Raw genomic sequence first — 14,537 nt, forward strand, 5'->3', positions numbered from 1 at the left:
GCGTCGCCATTCGATACATCGTCCTCCAGCCGCCTAGTTTCCAAGGGTCTATTGCTGCCTCGGGCACCTTATGGTCGTTCACCTGTGAGTCTAGTTTTTCGAATCCGACGCAAAACTGACAGTTAATTGTAACGTTCAGAGCCTCTTAATGACTATGGAACACACAAATTGCGTCGCGAATCAATACATCGTCCGACAGCCGACCTGTCTCCAAAGGTCTATTGCTGCCTCGGGCACCTTATGGTCGCTCTGCTGTGAGTCTAGTTTTCCGAATACGACGCATAACTGACAGTTAATTGTAACGTTCAGAGCCTCTTAATGACGATGGAACACACAAATTGCGTCGCGATTCAGTACATCGTCCTCCAGCCGAATTGTCTCCAAGGGTCTAGTGCTGCCTCGGGCACCTTATGGTCGTTCTCCTGTGAGTCTAGATTTTCGAATCCGACGCAAAACTGACAGTTAATTGTAACGTTCAGAGCCTATTAATGACGATGGAACACACAAATCGCGTCGCGATTCAATACATCGTCCTCCAGCCGACTTGTCTCCAAGGGTCTAGTGCTGCCTCTGGCACCTTATGATCGATCTCCTGTGAGTCTAGATTTTGGAATCCGTCGCAAAACTGACAGTTAAATGTTACGTTCAGAGCCTCTTAATGACGATGGAACACACAAATCGCGTCGCGATTCAATACATCGTCCTCCAGCCGACTTTTCTCCAAGGGTCTACTGCTGCCTCGGGCACCTTATGGTCGTTCTCCTGTGAGTCTAGATTTTCGAATCCGACGCAAAACTGACAGTTAATCGTAAGGTTCAGAGCCCCTTAATGACAATGGAACACACAAATTGCGTCGCGATTCAATACATCGTCCTTCGGCCGACCTGTCTCCAAGGGTTTATTGCTGCCTCGGGCACCTTATGGTCGATCTCCTGTGAGTCTAGATTTTCGAATCCGACGCAAAAGTGACAGTTAATTGTAACGTTCAGAGCCTGTTAATGACGATGGAACACACAAATCGCGTCGCGATTCAATACATCGCCCTCCAGCCGACTTGTCTCCAAGGGTCTATAGCTGCCTCGGGCACCTTATGGTCGTTCTCCTGTGAGTCTAGTTTTTCGAATCCGACGCAAAACTGACAGTTAATTGTAACGTTCAGAGCCTGTTAATGACTATGGAACACACAAATTGCGTCGAGATTCAATACCTCGTCCGAAAGCCGACTTGTCTCCAAAGGTCTATTGCTGCCTCGGGCACCTTATGGTCGTTCTGCTGTGAGCCTAGTTTTCCGAATACGACGCATAACTGACAGTGAATTGTAACGTTCAGAGCCTGTTAATAACGATGGAACACACAAATTGCGTCGCGATTCAATACATCGTCCTCCAGCCGACTTGTCTCCAAGGGTCTATTGCTGCCTCGGGCACCTTATGGTCGTTCTCCTGTGAGTCTAGTTTTTCGAATCCGACGCAAAACTGACAGTTAATTGTAACGTTCAGAGCCTGTTAATGACGATGGAACACACAAATTGCGTCGCGATTCAATACATCGTCCTCGAGCCGACTTGTCTCCAAAAGTCTATTGCTGCCTCGGGCACCTTATGGTCGTTCTCCTGTGAGTCTAGATTTTCGAATCCGACGCAAAACTGACAGTGAATTGTAACGTTCAGAGCCTCTTAATGACGATGGAACACACAAATTGCGTCGCGATTCAATACATCGTCCGACAGCCGACTCGTCTCCAAGGGTCTAGTGCTGCCTCGGGCACCTTATGGTCGTCCTCCTGTGAGTCTAGCTTTTCGAATCCGACGCAAAACTGACAGTGAATTGTAACGTTCAGAGCCTCTTAATGACAATGGAACACACAAATTGCGTCGCGATTCAATACATCGTCCTCCAGCCGACTTGTCTCCAAGGGTCTATTGCTGCCCCGGGCACCTTATGGTCGTTCTCCTGTGAGTCTAGTTTTTCGAATCCGACGCAAAACTGACAGTTAAATGTAACGTTCAGAGCCTGTTAATGACTATGGAACACACAAATTGCGTCGCCATTCGATACATCGTCCTCCAGCCGCCTAGTTTCCAAGGGTCTAGTGCTGCCTCGGGCACCTTATGGTCGTTCACCTGTGAGTCTAGTTTTTCGAATCCGACGCAAAACTGACAGTTAATTGTAACGTTCAGAGCCTCTTAATGACGATGGAACACACAAATTGCGTCGCGAATCAATACATCGTCCGACAGCCGACCTGTCCCCAAAGGTCTATTGCTGCCTCGGGCACCTTATGGTCGCTCTGCTGTGAGTCTAGTTTTCCGAATACGACGCATAACTGACAGTTAATTGTAACGTTCAGAGCCTCTTAATGACGATGGAACACACAAATTGCGTCGCGATTCAGTACATCGTCCTCCAGCCGACTTGTCTCCAAGGATCTAGTGCTGCCTCGGGCACCTTATGGTCGTTCTCCTGTGAGTCTAGATATTCGAATCCGACGCAAAACTGACAGTTAATTGTAACGTTCAGAGCCTGTTAATGACGATGGAACACACAAATCGCGTCGCGATTCAATACATCGTCTTCCAGCCGACTTGTCTCCAAGGGTCTAGTGCTGCCTCGGGCACCTTATGGTCGATCTCCTGTGAGTCTAGATTTTCGAATCCGTCGCAAAACTGACAGTTAAATGTTACGTTCAGAGCCTCTTAATGACGATGGAACACACAAATCGCGTCGCGATTCAATACATCGTCCTCCAGCCGACTTGTCTCCAAGGGTCTACTGCTGCCTCGGGCACCTTATGGTCGTTCTCCTGTGAGTCTAGATTTTCGAATCCGACGCAAAACTGACAGTTAATCGTAAGGTTCAGAGCCCCTTAATGACAATGGAACACACATTGCGTCGCGATTCAATACATCGTCCTTCGGCCGACCTGTCTCCAAGGGTTTATTGCTGCCTCGGGCACCTTATGGTCGATCTCCTGTGAGTCTAGATTTTCGAATCCGACGCAAAACTGACAGTTAATTGTAACGTTCAGAGCCTGTTAATGACGATGGAACACACAAATTGCGTCGCGATTCAATACATCGTCCTCCGGCCGACCTGTCCCCCAGGGTCTATTGCTGCCTCGGGCACCTTATGGTCGTTCTCCTGTGAGTCTAGTTTTTCGAATCCGACGCAAAACTGACAGTTAATTGTAACGTTCAGAGCCTCTTAATGACGATGGAACACACAAATTGCCTCGCGATTCAATACATCGTCCTCCAGCCGTCTTGTCTCCAAGGGTCTATTGCTGCCTCGGGCACCTTATGGTCGTTCTCCTGTGAGTCTAGATTTTCGACTCCGACGCAAAACTGACAGTTAATTGTAACGTTCAGAGCCTGTTAATGACGATGGAACACACAAATTGCGTCGCGATTCAATACATCGTCCACCAGCCGACTTGTCTCCAAGAGTCTATTGCTGCCTCGGGCACCTTATGGTTGTTCTCCTGTGAGTCTAGATTTTCGAATCCGACGCAAAACTGACAGTGAATTGTAACGTTCAGAGCCTCTTAATGACGATGGAACACACAAATTGCGTCGCGATTCAATACATCGTCCGACAGCCGACTCGTCTCCAAGGGTCTTGTGCTGCCTCGGGCACCTTATGGTCGTCCTCCTGTGGGTCTAGATTTTCGAATCCGACGCAAAACTGACAGTTAATTGTAACGTTCAGAGCCTCTTAATGACGATGGAACACACAAATTGCGTCGATATTCAATACATCGTCCGACAGCCGACCTGTCTCCAAAGGTCTATTGCTGCCTCGGGGACCCTATGGTCGTTCTCCTGTGAGTCTAGTTTTTCGAATCCGATGCAAAACTGACAGTTAATTGTAACGTTCAGAGCCTCTTAATGACGATGGAACACACAAATTGCGTCGCGATTCAATACATCGTCCTCCAGCCGACTTGTCTCCAAGAGTCTATTGCTGCCTCGGGCACCTTATGGTCGTTCTCCTGTGAGTCTAGATTTTCGAATCCGACGCAAAACTGACTGTGAATTGTAACGTTCAGAGCCTCTTAATGACGATGGAACACACAAATTGCGTCGCGATTCAATACATCGTCCTCGAGCCGACTTGTCTCCAAAAGTCTATTGCTGCCTCGGGCACCTTATGGTCGTTCTCCTGTGAGTCTAGATTTTCGAATCCGACGCAAAACTGACAGTGAATTGTAACGTTCAGAGCCTCTTAATGACGATGGAACACACAAATTGCGTCGCGATTCAATACATCGTCCGACAGCCGACTCGTCTCCAAGGGTCTAGTGCTGCCTCGGGCACCTTATGGTCGTCCTCCTGTGAGTCTAGCTTTTCGAATCCGACGCAAAACTGACAGTGATTTGTAACGTTCAGAGCCTCTTAATGACAATGGAACACACAAATTGCGTCGCGATTCAATACATCGTCCTCCAGCCGACTTGTCTCCAAGGGTCTATTGCTGCCCCGGGCACCTTATGGTCGTTCTCCTGTGAGTCTAGTTTTTCGAATCCGACGCAAAACTGACAGTTAAATGTAACGTTCAGAGCCTGTTAATGACTATGGAACACACAAATTGCGTCGCCATTCGATACATCGTCCTCCAGCCGCCTAGTTTCCAAGGGTCTATTGCTGCCTCGGGCACCTTATGGTCGTTCACCTGTGAGTCTAGTTTTTCGAATCCGACGCAAAACTGACAGTTAATTGTAACGTTCAGAGCCTCTTAATGACTATGGAACACACAAATTGCGTCGCGAATCAATACATCGTCCGACAGCCGACCTGTCCCCAAAGGTCTATTGCTGCCTCGGGCACCTTATGGTCGCTCTGCTGTGAGTCTAGTTTTCCGAATACGACGCATAACTGACAGTTAATTGTAACGTTCAGAGCCTCTTAATGACGATGGAACACACAAATTGCGTCGCGATTCAGTACATCGTCCTCCAGCCGACTTGTCTCCAAGGATCTAGTGCTGCCTCGGGCACCTTATGGTCGTTCTCCTGTGAGTCTAGATATTCGAATCCGACGCAAAACTGACAGTTAATTGTAACGTTCAGAGCCTGTTAATGACGATGGAACACACAAATCGCGTCGCGATTCAATACATCGTCTTCCAGCCGACTTGTCTCCAAGGGTCTAGTGCTGCCTCGGGCACCTTATGGTCGATCTCCTGTGAGTCTAGATTTTCGAATCCGTCGCAAAACTGACAGTTAAATGTTACGTTCAGAGCCTCTTAATGACGATGGAACACACAAATCGCGTCGCGATTCAATACATCGTCCTCCAGCCGACTTGTCTCCAAGGGTCTACTGCTGCCTCGGGCACCTTATGGTCGTTCTCCTGTGAGTCTAGATTTTCGAATCCGACGCAAAACTGACAGTTAATCGTAAGGTTCAGAGCCCCTTAATGACAATGGAACACACATTGCGTCGCGATTCAATACATCGTCCTTCGGCCGACCTGTCTCCAAGGGTTTATTGCTGCCTCGGGCACCTTATGGTCGATCTCCTGTGAGTCTAGATTTTCGAATCCGACGCAAAACTGACAGTTAATTGTAACGTTCAGAGCCTGTTAATGACGATGGAACACACAAATTGCGTCGCGATTCAATACATCGTCCTCCGGCCGACCTGTCCCCCAGGGTCTATTGCTGCCTCGGGCACCTTATGGTCGTTCTCCTGTGAGTCTAGTTTATCGAATCCGACGCAAAACTGACAGTTAATTGTAACGTTCAGAGCCTCTTAATGACGATGGAACACACAAATTGCCTCGCGATTCAATACATCGTCCTCCAGCCGTCTTGTCTCCAAGGGTCTATTGCTGCCTCGGGCACCTTATGGTCGTTCTCCTGTGAGTCTAGATTTTCGACTCCGACGCAAAACTGACAGTTAATTGTAACGTTCAGAGCCTGTTAATGACGATGGAACACACAAATTGCGTCGCGATTCAATACATCGTCCACCAGCCGACTTGTCTCCAAGAGTCTATTGCTGCCTCGGGCACGTTATGGTTGTTCTCCTGTGAGTCTAGATTTTCGAATCCGACGCAAAACTGACAGTGAATTGTAACGTTCAGAGCCTCTTAATGACGATGGAACACACAAATTGCGTCGCGATTCAATACATCGTCCGACAGCCGACTCGTCTCCAAGGGTCTTGTGCTGCCTCGGGCACCTTATGGTCGTCCTCCTGTGGGTCTAGATTTTCGAATCCGACGCAAAACTGACAGTTAATTGTAACGTTCAGAGCCTCTTAATGACGATGGAACACACAAATTGCGTCGATATTCAATACATCGTCCGACAGCCGACCTGTCTCCAAAGGTCTATTGCTGCCTCGGGGACCCTATGGTCGTTCTCCTGTGAGTCTAGTTTTTCGAATCCGATGCAAAACTGACAGTTAATTGTAACGTTCAGAGCCTCTTAATGACGATGGAACACACAAATTGCGTCGCGATTCAATACATCGTCCTCCAGCCGACTTGTCTCCAAGAGTCTATTGCTGCCTCGGGCACCTTATGGTCGTTCTCCTGTGAGTCTAGATTTTCGAATCCGACGCAAAACTGACTGTGAATTGTAACGTTCAGAGCCTCTTAATGACGATGGAACACACAAATTGCGTCGCGATTCAATACATCGTCCTCGAGCCGACTTGTCTCCAAAAGTCTATTGCTGCCTCGGGCACCTTATGGTCGTTCTCCTGTGAGTCTAGATTTTCGAATCCGACGCAAAACTGACAGTGAATTGTAACGTTCAGAGCCTCTTAATGACGATGGAACACACAAATTGCGTCGCGATTCAATACATCGTCCGACAGCCGACTCGTCTCCAAGGGTCTAGTGCTGCCTCGGGCACCTTATGGTCGTCCTCCTGTGAGTCTAGCTTTTCGAATCCGACGCAAAACTGACAGTGAATTGTAACGTTCAGAGCCTCTTAATGACAATGGAACACACAAATTGCGTCGCGATTCAATACATCGTCCTCCAGCCGACTTGTCTCCAAGGGTCTATTGCTGCCCCGGGCACCTTATGGTCGTTCTCCTGTGAGTCTAGTTTTTCGAATCCGACGCAAAACTGACAGTTAAATGTAACGTTCAGAGCCTGTTAATGACTATGGAACACACAAATTGCGTCGCCATTCGATACATCGTCCTCCAGCCGCCTAGTTTCCAAGGGTCTATTGCTGCCTCGGGCTCCTTATGGTCGTTCACCTGTGAGTCTAGTTTTTCGAATCCGACGCAAAACTGACAGTTAATTGTAACGTTCAGAGCCTCTTAATGACTATGGAACACACAAATTGCGTCGTGAATCAATACATCGTCCGACAGCCGACCTGTCTCCAAAGGTCTATTGCTGCCTCGGGCACCTTATGGTCGCTCTGCTGTGAGTCTAGTTTTCCGAATACGACGCATAACTGACAGTTAATTGTAACGTTCAGAGCCTCTTAATGACGATGGAACACACAAATTGCGTCGCGATTCAGTACATCGTCCTCCAGCCGACTTGTCTCCAAGGGTCTAGTGCTGCCTCGGGCACCTTATGGTCGTTCTCCTGTGAGTCTAGATTTTCGAATCCGACGCAAAACTGACAGTTAATTGTAACGTTCAGAGCCTATTAATGACGATGGAACACACAAATCGCGTCGCGATTCAATACATCGTCCTCCAGCCGACTTGTCTCCAAGGGTCTAGTGCTGCCTCTGGCACCTTATGATCGATCTCCTGTGAGTCTAGATCTTGGAATCCGTCGCAAAACTGACAGTTAAATGTTACGTTCAGAGCCTCTTAATGACGATGGAACACACAAATCGCGTCGCGATTCAATACATCGTCCTTCGGCCGACCTGTCTCCAAGGGTTTATTGCTGCCTCGGGCACCTTATGGTCGATCTCCTGTGAGTCTAGATTTTCGAATCCGACGCAAAAGTGACAGTTAATTGTAACGTTCAGAGCCTGTTAATGACGATGGAACACACAAATCGCGTCGCGATTCAATCCATCGCCCTCCAGCCGACTTGTCTCCAAGGGTCTATAGCTGCCTCGGGCACCTTATGGTCGTTCTCCTGTGAGTCTAGTTTTTCGAATCCGACGCAAAACTGACAGTTAATTGTAACGTTCAGAGCCTGTTAATGACTATGGAACACACAAATTGCGTCGAGATTCAATACCTCGTCCGACAGCCGACTTGTCTCCAAAGGTCTATTGCTGCCTCGGGCACCTTATGGTCGTTCTGCTGTGAGCCTAGTTTTCCGAATACGACGCATAACTGACAGTGAATTGTAACGTTCAGAGCCTCTTAATGACGATGGAACACACAAATTGCGTCGCGATTCAATACATCGTCCGACAGCCGACTCGTCTCCAAGGGTCTAGTGCTGCCTCGGGCACCTTATGGTCGTCCTCCTGTGAGTCTAGCTTTTCGAATCCGACGCAAAACTGACAGTGAATTGTAACGTTCAGAGCCTCTTAATGACAATGGAACACACAAATTGCGTCGCGATTCAATACATCGTCCTCCAGCCGACTTGTCTCCAAGGGTCTATTGCTGCCCCGGGCACCTTATGGTCGTTCTCCTGTGAGTCTAGTTTTTCGAATCCGACGCAAAACTGACAGTTAAATGTAACGTTCAGAGCCTGTTAATGACTATGGAACACACAAATTGCGTCGCCATTCGATACATCGTCCTCCAGCCGCCTAGTTTCCAAGAGTCTATTGCTGCCTCGGGCACCTTATGGTCGTTCACCTGTGAGTCTAGTTTTTCGAATCCGACGCAAAACTGACAGTTAATTGTAACGTTCAGAGCCTCTTAATGACGATGGAACACACAAATTGCGTCGCGAATCAATACATCGTCCGACAGCCGACCTGTCTCCAAAGGTCTATTGCTGCCTCGGGGACCCTATGGTCGTTCTCCTGTGAGTCTAGTTTTTCGAATACGACGAATAACTGACAGTTAATTGCAACGTTCAGAGCCTCTTAATGACGATGGAACACACAAATTGCGTCGCTTTTCAATACATCGTCCGACAGCCGACTCGTCTCCAAGGGTCTATTGCTGCCTCGGGCACCTTATGGTCGTTCTCCTGTGAGTCTAGTTTTTCGAATCCGACGCAAAACTGACAGTTAATTGTAACGTTCAGAGCCTGTTAATGACTATGGAACACACAAATTGCGTCGAGATTCAATACCTCGTCCGACAGCCGACCTGTCTCCAAAGATCTATTGCTGCCTCGGGCACCTTATGGTCGTTCTGCTGTGAGCCTAGTTTTCCGAATACGACGCATAACTGACAGTGAATTGTAACGTTCAGAGCCTGTTAATAACGATGGAACACACAAATTGCGTCGCGATTCAATACATCGTCCTCCAGCCGACTTGTCTCCAAGGGTCTATTGCTGCCTCGGGCACCTTATGGTCGTTCTCCTGTGAGTCTAGGTTTTCGAATCCGACGCAAAACTGACAGTTAATTGTAACGTTCAGAGCCTCTTAATGACGATGGAACACACCAATTGCGTCGCGATTCAATACATCGTCCTCCAGCCGACTTGTCTCCAAGAGTCTATTGCTGCCTCGGGCACCTTATGGTCGTTCTCCTGTGAGTCTAGATTTTCGAATCCGACGCAAAACTGACAGTGAATTGTAACGTTCAGAGCCTCTTAATGACGATGGAACACACAAATTGCGTCGCGATTCAATACATCGTCCGACAGCCGACTCGTCTCCAAGGGTCTAGTGCTGCCTCGGGCACCTTATGGTCGTCCTCCTGTGAGTCTAGCTTTTCGAATCCGACGCAAAACTGACAGTGAATTGTAACGTTCAGAGCCTCTTAATGACAATGGAACACACAAATTGCGTCGCGATTCAATACATCGTCCTCCAGCCGACTTGTCTCCAAGGGTCTATTGCTGCCCCGGGCACCTTATGGTCGTTCTCCTGTGAGTCTAGTTTTTCGAATCCGACGCAAAACTGACAGTTAAATGTAACGTTCAGAGCCTGTTAATGACTATGGAACACACAAATTGCGTCGCCATTCGATACATCGTCCTCCAGCCGCCTAGTTTCCAAGGGTCTAGTGCTGCCTCGGGCACCTTATGGTCGTTCACCTGTGAGTCTAGTTTTTCGAATCCGACGCAAAACTGACAGTTAATTGTAACGTTCAGAGCCTGTTAATGACGATGGAACACACAAATTGCGTCGCGAATCAATACATCGTCCGACAGCCGACCTGTCCCCAAAGGTCTATTGCTGCCTCGGGCACCTTATGGTCGCTCTGCTGTGAGTCTAGTTTTCCGAATACGACGCATAACTGACAGTTAATTGTAACGTTCAGAGCCTCTTAATGACGATGGAACACACAAATTGCGTCGCGATTCAGTACATCGTCCTCCAGCCGACTTGTCTCCAAGGATCTAGTGCTGCCTCGGGCACCTTATGGTCGTTCTCCTGTGAGTCTAGATATTCGAATCCGACGCAAAACTGACAGTTAATTGTAACGTTCAGAGCCTGTTAATGACGATGGAACACACAAATCGCGTCGCGATTCAATACATCGTCTTCCAGCCGACTTGTCTCCAAGGGTCTAGTGCTGCCTCGGGCACCTTATGGTCGATCTCCTGTGAGTCTAGATTTTCGAATCCGTCGCAAAACTGACAGTTAAATGTTACGTTCAGAGCCTCTTAATGACGATGGAACACACAAATCGCGTCGCGATTCAATACATCGTCCTCCAGCCGACTTGTCTCCAAGGGTCTACTGCTGCCTCGGGCACCTTATGGTCGTTCTCCTGTGAGTCTAGATTTTCGAATCCGACGCAAAACTGACAGTTAATCGTACGGTTCAGAGCCCCTTAATGACAATGGAACACACATTGCGTCGCGATTCAATACATCGTCCTTCGGCCGACCTGTCTCCAAGGGTTTATTGCTGCCTCGGGCACCTTATGGTCGATCTCCTGTGAGTCTAGATTTTCGAATCCGACGCAAAACTGACTGTTAATTGTAACGTTCAGAGCCTGTTAATGACGATGGAACACACAAATTGCGTCGCGATTCAATACATCGTCCTCCGGCCGACCTGTCCCCCAGGGTCTATTGCTGCCTCGGGCACCTTATGGTCGTTCTCCTGTGAGTCTAGTTTTTCGAATCCGACGCAAAACTGACAGTTAATTGTAACGTTCAGAGCCTCTTAATGACGATGGAACACACAAATTGCCTCGCGATTCAATACATCGTCCTCCAGCCGTCATGTCTCCAAGGGTCTATTGCTGCCTCGGGCACCTTATGGTCGTTCTCCTGTGAGTCTAGATTTTCGACTCCGACGCAAAACTGACAGTTAATTGTAACGTTCAGAGCCTGTTAATGACGATGGAACACACAAATTGCGTCGCGATTCAATACATCGTCCACCAGCCGACTTGTCTCCAAGAGTCTATTGCTGCCTCGGGCACCTTATGGTTGTTCTCCTGTGAGTCTAGATTTTCGAATCCGACGCAAAACTGACAGTGAATTGTAACGTTCAGAGCCTCTTAATGACGATGGAACACACAAATTGCGTCGCGATTCAATACATCGTCCGACAGCCGACTCGTCTCCAAGGGTCTTGTGCTGCCTCGGGCACCTTATGGTCGTCCTCCTGTGGGTCTAGATTTTCGAATCCGACGCAAAACTGACAGTTAATTGTAACGTTCAGAGCCTCTTAATGACGATGGAACACACAAATTGCGTCGCGATTCAATACATCGTCCTCCAGCCGACTTGTCTCCAAGGGTCTATAGCTGCCTCGGGCACCTTATGGTCGATCTCCTGTGAGTCTAGATTTTCGAATCCGACGCAAAACTGACAGTTAATTGTAACGTTCAGAGCCTGTTAATGACGATGGAACACACAAATTGCGTCGCGATTCAATACATCGTCCTCCGGCCGACCTGTCCCCCAGGGTCTATTGCTGCCTCGGGCACCTTATGGTCGTTCTCCTGTGAGTCTAGTTTTTCGAATCCGACGCAAAACTGACAGTTAATTGTAACGTTCAGAGCCTCTTAATGACGATGGAACACACAAATTGCCTCGCGATTCAATACATCGTCCTCCAGCCGTCATGTCTCCAAGGGTCTATTGCTGCCTCGGGCACCTTATGGTCGTTCTCCTGTGAGTCTAGATTTTCGACTCCGACGCAAAACTGACAGTTAATTGTAACGTTCAGAGCCTGTTAATGACGATGGAACACACAAATTGCGTCGCGATTCAATACATCGTCCACCAGCCGACTTGTCTCCAAGAGTCTATTGCTGCCTCGGGCACCTTATGGTTGTTCTCCTGTGAGTCTAGATTTTCGAATCCGACGCAAAACTGACAGTGAATTGTAACGTTCAGAGCCTCTTAATGACGATGGAACACACAAATTGCGTCGCGATTCAATACATCGTCCGACAGCCGACTCGTCTCCAAGGGTCTTGTGCTGCCTCGGGCACCTTATGGTCGTCCTCCTGTGGGTCTAGATTTTCGAATCCGACGCAAAACTGACAGTTAATTGTAACGTTCAGAGCCTCTTAATGACGATGGAACACACAAATTGCGTCGATATTCAATACATCGTCCGACAGCCGACCTGTCTCCAAAGGTCTATTGCTGCCTCGGGGACCCTATGGTCGTTCTCCTGTGAGTCTAGTTTTTCGAATCCGATGCAAAACTGACAGTTAATTGTAACGTTCAGAGCCTGTTAATGACGATGGAACACACAAATTGCGTCGCGATTCAATACATCGTCCTCCAGCCGACTTGTCTCCAAGAGTCTATTGCTGCCTCGGGCACCTTATGGTCGATCTCCTGTGAGTCTAGATTTTCGAATCCGTCGCAAAACTGACAGTTAAATGTTACGTTCAGAGCCTCTTAATGACGATGGAACACACAAATCGCGTCGCGATTCAATACATCGTCCTCCAGCCGACTTGTATCCAAGGGTCTACTGCTGCCTCGGGCACCTTATGGTCGTTCTCCTGTGCGTCTAGATTTTCGAATCCGACGCAAAACTGACAGTTAATTGTAAGTTTCAGAGCCTCTTAATGACAATGGAACACACAAATTGCGTCGCGATTCAATACAGCGTCCTCCGGCCGACCTGTCTCCAAGGGTCTAGTGCTGCCTCGGACACCTTATGGTCGTTCTCCTGTGAGTCTAGATTTTCGAATCCGACGCAAAACTGACAGTTAATTGTAAGGTTGAGAGCCTGTTAATGACGATGGAACACACAAATCGCGTCGCGATTCAATACATCGTCCTCCAGCCGACTTGTCTCCAAGGGTCTAGTGCTGCCTCGGGCACCTTATGGTCGTTCTTCTTTGAGTCTAGATTTTCGAATCCGACGCAAAACTGACAGTTAATTGTAAGGTTCAGAGCCTCTTAATGACAATGGAACACACAAATTGCGTCGCGATTCAATACATCGTCCTCCGGCCGACCTGTCTCCAAGGGTCTATTGCTGCTTCGGGCACCTTATGGTCAATCTCCTGAGAGTCTAGATTTTCGAATCCGACGCAAAACTGACAGTTAATTGTAACGTTCAGAGCCTCTTAATGACGATGGAACACACAAATTGCGTCGCGATTCAATACATCGTCCTCCAGCCGACTTGTCTCCAAGGGTCTATAGCTGCCTCGGGCACCTTATGGTCGTTCTCCTGTGAGTCTAGTTTTTCGAATCCGACGCAAAACTGACAGTTAATTGTAACGTTCAGAGCCTCTTAATGACCATGGAACACACAAATTGCATCGCGATTCAATACATCGTCCTCCAGCCGCCCTGTCTCCAAGGGTCTATTGCTGCCTCGGTCACCTTATGGTCGTTCTCCTGTGAGTCTAGATTTTCGAATCCGACGCAAAACTGACAGTTAATTGTAACGTTCAGAGCCTCTTAATGACGATGGAACACACAAATTGCGTCGCGATTCAATACATCGTCCTTCTGCCGACTTGTCTCCAAGGGCACCTCATCGTCGTTCTCCTGTGAGTCTAGTTTTTCGAATCCGATGAAAAACTGACAATTAATTGTAACGTCCAGAGCCTCTTAATGACGAAGGAAAACACAAATTGCGTCGAGATTCAATACATCGTCCACCAGCCGCCTTGTCTCCAAGGGTCTATTGCTGCCTCGGTCACCTTATGTTCGTTCACCTGTGTCTAGATTTTCGAATCCGACGCATAACTGACAGTTAATTGTAACGTTCAGAGCCGCTTAATGACGATGGAACACACAAATTGCGTCGAGATTCAATACTTCGTCCGACAGCCGACCTGTCTCCAAAGGTCTATTGCTGCCTCGGACACCTTATGGTCGTTCTGCTGTGCGTTTAGTTTTCCGAATACGACGCATAACTGACAGTTAATTGTAACGTTCAGAGCCTGTTAATGACGATGGAACATACAAATTGCGTCGCGATTCAATACATCGTCCTCCAGCCGACTTGTCTCCCAGGGTCTAGTGTTGCCGCGGGCACCTTATGGTCGTTCTTCTGTGAGTCTAGATTTTTGAATCCGACGCA

Source organism: Schistocerca nitens, chromosome 2 (assembly GCF_023898315.1).
Source record: "Schistocerca nitens isolate TAMUIC-IGC-003100 chromosome 2, iqSchNite1.1, whole genome shotgun sequence".
Classification (NCBI taxonomy): Eukaryota; Metazoa; Arthropoda; class Insecta; order Orthoptera; family Acrididae; genus Schistocerca; species Schistocerca nitens.